The 6,533-nt window shown below is 30.8% G+C and overlaps 1 protein-coding gene across 1 annotated transcript in view; it reads right to left on the reverse strand.

Annotated features, from left to right (window-relative positions):
• Positions 1 to 6,533, reverse strand: part of LOC100577636 (zwei Ig domain protein zig-8) — an 81,375-nt gene that overhangs the window by 38,434 nt on the left and 36,408 nt on the right. The gene's annotated exons all lie outside the window — the stretch shown is intronic.

Genomic DNA, 6,533 nt, shown 5'->3' on the forward strand with positions numbered 1-6,533 from the left:
GGAAGAAATTAAAAATTTTGTCCTCGAAAAATCCTCCCGGGAAATAGAGAAACCCGTGCTCTTCAAGTTGCTCTTTATTTTATCCCTTTATCTCAATCGGTTGCCGAGATACAAGGTCTCAAAGTTTCCATACCGCTTATAGAGATTGCGAATGGGGCCTGAAACGTTTTCAGCCTGAAAGGACGTAAGTACGCGCATTTAGCCCAAGAATTGCGTCCGTCACTTATCTATAGTTTGAAATAGGATCAGATACGAGCGAGTGCGCAATGGAAACGAAAAGCGATTAAAAATTACCTTGCTCTTTACACGACGATATCTCGAGAACCGGAAGTCGTATCGGAATGAATCTGGATGCGTTTCAAAGGGCAAGATTCTGCGCTTCTAACGATCTTTCGTTCGTTAACCGGAAGTGATTATTTTCGAAGTTACAGCGAGTCAAAGTTTTTCTAATTTTAATAGGCTTTGAACCGTTTAGAAATTCTCGTTTCTATCCGTAGAGTTTTATATATTAACAATATCTCCTTTATCTTTCGTTTCAAAATATTTACAATTTATTAATAAAACTGCTACTGTCCTTATGACCTTTTTATTATGTTTTTCGACGTTTTTAGGTAAGACGATAGGAAAAGTTTCGTCGTTTCTCGTTATAATGAACGCGTCAATTTAGCGTAACACGGTTCATCGAGACTTTGGCCAGCAATTTTGCAAATCCGTTTCTATACCGCCCCAGGGATCTCCTCCATCCTCCATAAAGATATCAAAAGTTAAAGGCGTTAATGGTAATGCTTTAATCGCTGCTAGGACACGCGGCGAGTGTTTAATATAGGAAAGGTCTCGCCGCCATTAAAGTGTTAATTAACCGCTTGTATCCTTCGTTATGGAAGATATCAACTTTCTACCGCTTCGCGGTATTCGCTTATATATATATATACATATATATATACAATTCCCTTCTTCTTCTCTCTCATTAATTAATCCGTCGGTACGCTCGTTTAACGAGTGAACGTCTTTATACACCGTAAACACGGCGCTTGAAGAATTTATTTCAACCGTGAAAACGATTATATTATATTATATTATATCGTATTATTATATTTGCATAACACTTTTCTTAATCTTAAAAACGGATGAGGAAACGTGATAAATTCGGCCCGTTCGCGTTGGCAGATTTAATACGTTCGAAAAGAATAAGGAAATATATCGGCCGCCACATTTGTCTTGCCGGCTTTACACCTAATATGAAATCAAGCGAAAAAGTAAATTACCGGGACAAAGCATTCAAGGATGGGAATATTTATCTTCGAAATTGCATCGGGATGTCGCCACCCTCGCAAGAGGCCCCCCCACGGAATATACATTTATCACGTTAAAAGGGTTAGGGGAGGGAGTACAGCCGTGACAGTTATAATATATGATCTCTTAAGATATTTACCGTAATAAACTCGACTGGTAAGACCTCGCTACAGATCGACCATTAACCTTTCTCAATCCTCGTAACTCTTTAAACGAACTCTTAAATACTGGAAAGATAAAGATAAAAAAAAAATACTTTATTATTGCATTAATCATTTAAAAAATTCATCATATCACAACGAATGAGATTTCTAAAAAACAATATAAACGCTGAATTTTTTTTTTTCCGAAACAACTGTAATTCGAGTGGGAAAAAAATGGCTGATATTTTTTTTTTTCCTTCCCCCCCCCCCCCCTCCCTCGCAGCGATTATAGCCACGAATCACCGCCTTGACGAACTTTTGCACGATTAATCATCCCGTCTATGCAGAAATTTCCGAACAATATCCGTGGAATGTCAATTATCGGAATACCTATTAACCAAACTCTCGATTATTCGAATAGCCCACCGAATAGGCCGATGATGATCGATCGATCACCGCTCTCGTTTTCTTCCTTTTCTCATCGATTCGATCACATTATCAGATCCACCCGTGTCAACGACGCATAAATAATAATATATCCTTTTTTAAATTCTTTAAAAATTCTCCGATTTTTCCATCCGTCTCCACACGAATTTTTTTAATCTTATATTCTTCTAATTTCGATTTTTAAAATTTCGCTCGACGAATAAAATTCCGTTGTTGCTCTTCGGTTTTGGCAACATTATTCATCGGAAAAGAATTCGATTCGAGGAATTCAATCTTTCGAAAGTTGAGAGGCAATTTTCGAATTAGGGGAAACGTGTGTTACAAAGGTAATCGATGACCCCGAGGGAGCGAGAAATGAGGGTGGGGGAGCGTGATAAATTATTAACAGGGGACGACGGCGCGAAAGTCGACGACGAAATAAAAGTCGAAAAGATGAAAGGGGAAGGAAACCGGAAAGGTCCGGGCCAGGATTTCCGCGATGCTGGTGTAAAAAAAAAAAGAAGAGGGGGAGGAAAATAAAGGAAATATAGGGGTTGATAATACTAAGTTTCACAGGGGATAAATATGTCATTGAGCGAATATTTTATATGGGTTATCGTAAGTTGATTATTTGAACGGATTAAATGTGAATTTTTTTTTTGATAGAAACAAATTTTTTTATGTTAAATGTTTTTAGTGGAAATTTGATGTTTCAAAATTTTTCAATGATAAATCAAATTTGAATTTATTATAAATCTTTTTACTGTTTTTTGAAAAATTTGAAAAATTTTCAAAACAATGTCGGATTAAATATAAATTTTCTTATAAATGTTTCCATTGGAAATTTGAAAACTTTTTTGGAAATTGTTCAAAAAAATGATAGAATCAAATTTGAATTTTTTTTTATAAATGTTTTTATGAAATTTGATGTTTCGAAATTTTTCAATGATAAATCAAATTTGAATTTATTATAAATCTTTTTACTGTTTTTTGAAAAATTTGAAAAATTTTCAAAACAATGTCGGATTAAATATAAATTTTCTTATAAATGTTTCTATTGGAGATTCAATTGGAAATTTGATATTTGGAAATTTTTCAAAACAATGATAAATCAAATTTGAATTTTTTTGTAAATCTTTCTACTGAAAATTTAAAAATTTTCCAAAACGGTATCGGATTAAATGTGAATTTTTTTTTGGCAGAACCAAATTTGAATTTTTTTTATAAATGTTTTTACTGGAAATTTGGTGTTTCGAAATTTTCCAAAACAATGATAAATCAAATTTGAATTTTTTATAAATGTTTTCATTGGAAATTTAAAAAATTTTAATTAAATATAAATTTTCTTATAAATGTTTCCATTGGAAATTCAGAAACTTGATATTTGGAAATTCTGTCCAAAAAAGTGACAGAACCAAATTTGAATTTTTTTATAAATGTTTTCACTTTTCAAAACAGTGTCGGATTAAATATAAATTTTTTTATAAATGTTTCCATTCGAAATTCAAAAACTTGATATTTGGAAATTGTTCAAAAAAGTGACAGAATCAAATTTGAATTTTTTTATAAATGTTTTCACTGAAAATTTGGTATTTCGAAATTTTTCAATGATAAATCAAATTTGAATTTTTTATAAATCTTTTTACTGTTTTTTAAAATTTGAAAATTTTTCAAAACAGTGTCAGATTAAATATAAATTTTCTTATAAATGTTTCCATTGGAAATTTGAAAACTTTTTTGGAAATTGTTCAAAAAAGTGACAAAACCAAATTTGAATTTTTTTATAAATATTTTCCTGGAAATTTGAAAATTTTTCAAAACAGTGTCAGATTAAATATAAATTTTCTTATAAATGTTTCCATTCGAAATTCAGAAATTTGATATTTGAAAATTGTCCAAAAAAGTGACAGGAATAAATTTGAATTTTTTTATAAATGTTTTTGGTGGAAATTTGATGTTTCGAAATTTTCCAAAACAATGATAAATTAAATTTGAATTTTTTATAAATATTTTCATTGAAAATTTGAAAATTTTTCAAAACAGTATCGGATTAAATATAAATTTTCTTATAAATATTTTCATTAGAAATTCAATTGGAAATTTGATATTTGGAAATTTTTCAAAACAATGATAAATCAAATTTGAATTTTTTTATAAATCTTTCTACTGAAAATTTAAAAATTTTCCAAAACGGTATCGGATTAAATATGAATTTTCTTACAATGTTTCCACTTGGAAATTTTCCAAAACAATGACAAAAATTAAATTCGAATTATTATTATTATTTTTCTTTTTATAAAATATCATTACATCGAAGATATGAAAATTTGGGAAACTTAACTCAATTAGAAATAATTTTTGTCCATTCGAAATAGTTCGAAATAAATATCGCTTGACGTTAACGATACCCGAAACGACACTTTTCGGCGACGCGATAGCGAAATCTTTAACTGAAAACTGGGTTAAAAACGAGTTCCAAACGTGTTCCCTTCGTGAAAAAAAAAAAAGGAAGAAAAGCAAGAAGAGCCACGTCATTAAGTGGATCGCTTTGACACATAATACCGTTGCTTTAAAATAAATTTATTCGAAAAATAATCTTTTCCGTACGCGACTTTTGAAGCGACTACCGGCGGCGGCAGCGACGGCAGCAGCGGCGACGGCCAGGTTTACGTGTAAATGGCAACACTGTATTATCGCAATTCTCCCGGATCGCGTATACGCGCGCTTTGGACCGCACAACGCGAAATGAGTCGCTAATGGCGTCTCGTGCAAATTTTCCTCCATTAAACGGTTCAAACGTACACGAGATTTATAACAAACAGACTAATTTCTCCCCAGCTTTTTAACGAACGTTCTTTTTTTCCACGAATCACAATACGATGAAAACCTCGTTCAACGTTAGAATTTCCAATGTTTCTCTACGATCTTTCTCCCTCACAATTATTCGCGATAGAATGATAAATTTTCGAAACAAAACGCTTTAACGTCTTTACACGAAACGAAGTATAACAAACGTATCTTATTTCCTCTCTTTTTTTTCTTTTACGGAATACAGATTTCGTAAAACATTTTCAATATGAATAGGAAACGATTTTCGTAATTCGCAATTCAATTCGACGGTGCGATAGATAAAACTTGACGATGATGACAATGAAATGAAACGTGGTCTCCGCGTTATCTTCGTGATGAAACATCTCGCTTCCGCAACATTGGTGTAAATCTTTCACTCGGCTCGAAATTAGATAGAAAACGAGAATGTTTAATTCGTGAGTCCATTTACAGTGCGCGTATCATCCGCGACGGGCAATCGTCCTTTCCACGGGGGGACAATTGCAATTTGTAATTGTAGCCCGTCGCAATTTTGCCAGGATTTGCCAGTGTGGAAAATGGCCGATATTATTCCCCTTCCGTATCTTCGTTTAATAAAATGGAAATAAGCGCGAAAGGGGAATTCGTTCTTCTTCCCTTCTCTTCCTTCTTCGTTCTTGAATTTCGAGTGCGAACGAAGGGAAGAAACGAAATTTGGAGGAATTATTAAAAAGTAGAACGATTGTTAATTATTCACGGGACGTGGATGAAGGCGCTTTGCGCTTTTGCCCATCTCGATGATTTTTTAATGTCATCGCTCTGATTGACCTTTTTTAGGAGATTTTACTCGGAGCTGATTGTTCGAAGAGAAATTTGAAAAGTTAAAAAGTAGATTGTTAATTATTTAAAAGAAAAGATACTTTATAATTTCTTGCCTCGATGATTTTTTTTTTTAACACGTGTCATCATTCTGATTAATTTGAAAATTTTATTCGGAGGAGGTAGTTTTTATTAATTTTAAATTTATAGGTACTTTTTTATCTTGATGATTTTTTGATACGTGTCATCACTCTGATTAACGAAGATCAAGTTTGTGAAGATTTTATTCGAAGAGAAAAGGAAATTTGGAAAATTTAACCTAACCTAACTTAAGATTTTATTTGGAGTTAATTTTTCGAAGAGAAAATGAAATTTATATAAATTTATATACTTTTTTATTTTGATGATTTTTTAATAAGAATGTCATCATTCTTGAAAATTTTATTTGGAAGTAAATTAGAAAAATTTGAAAAAATTTTTTAATTATTAAAAATTGAAAATATTAAAATATTAAAATATTTAAAATATTAAAACAAAAAATACTTTACAATTTTCTGTCTTGATGATTTTTTTTAATACATTTTTTTAATTCATCACTCTGAAGATTTTACTCGAAAAGAAAACGAAATTTGAAAAATTAGAAAATAGATCGAAGCGATTATTAATTAATAACCTAACTTAACTTGAAGATTTTATTTGGAGGTAATTGTTCGAAGAGAAAACGAAATTTATATAAATTTATATACTTTTTTATTTTGATGATTTTTTAATATGTGTCATCATTCTTGAAAATTTTATTTAGAGATAAATTAGAAAACGAAATTTGAAAAAATTTTTTAATTATTAAAAATTGAAAATATTAAAACAAAAAATACTTTACAATTTTCTGTCCTGATGATTTTTTTTAATATGTTTTTTTAATTCATCACTCTGAAGATTTTATTCGAAAAGAAAAGGAAATTTGAAAAATTAAAAAATAGATCGAAGCGATTATAATTAATAACTTAACCTAACCTAATCTAACTTGAAGATTTTATTTGGAAG

Source organism: Apis mellifera, linkage group LG6, assembly GCF_003254395.2.
Source record: "Apis mellifera strain DH4 linkage group LG6, Amel_HAv3.1, whole genome shotgun sequence".
Lineage (NCBI taxonomy): Eukaryota > Metazoa > Arthropoda > Insecta > Hymenoptera > Apidae > Apis > Apis mellifera.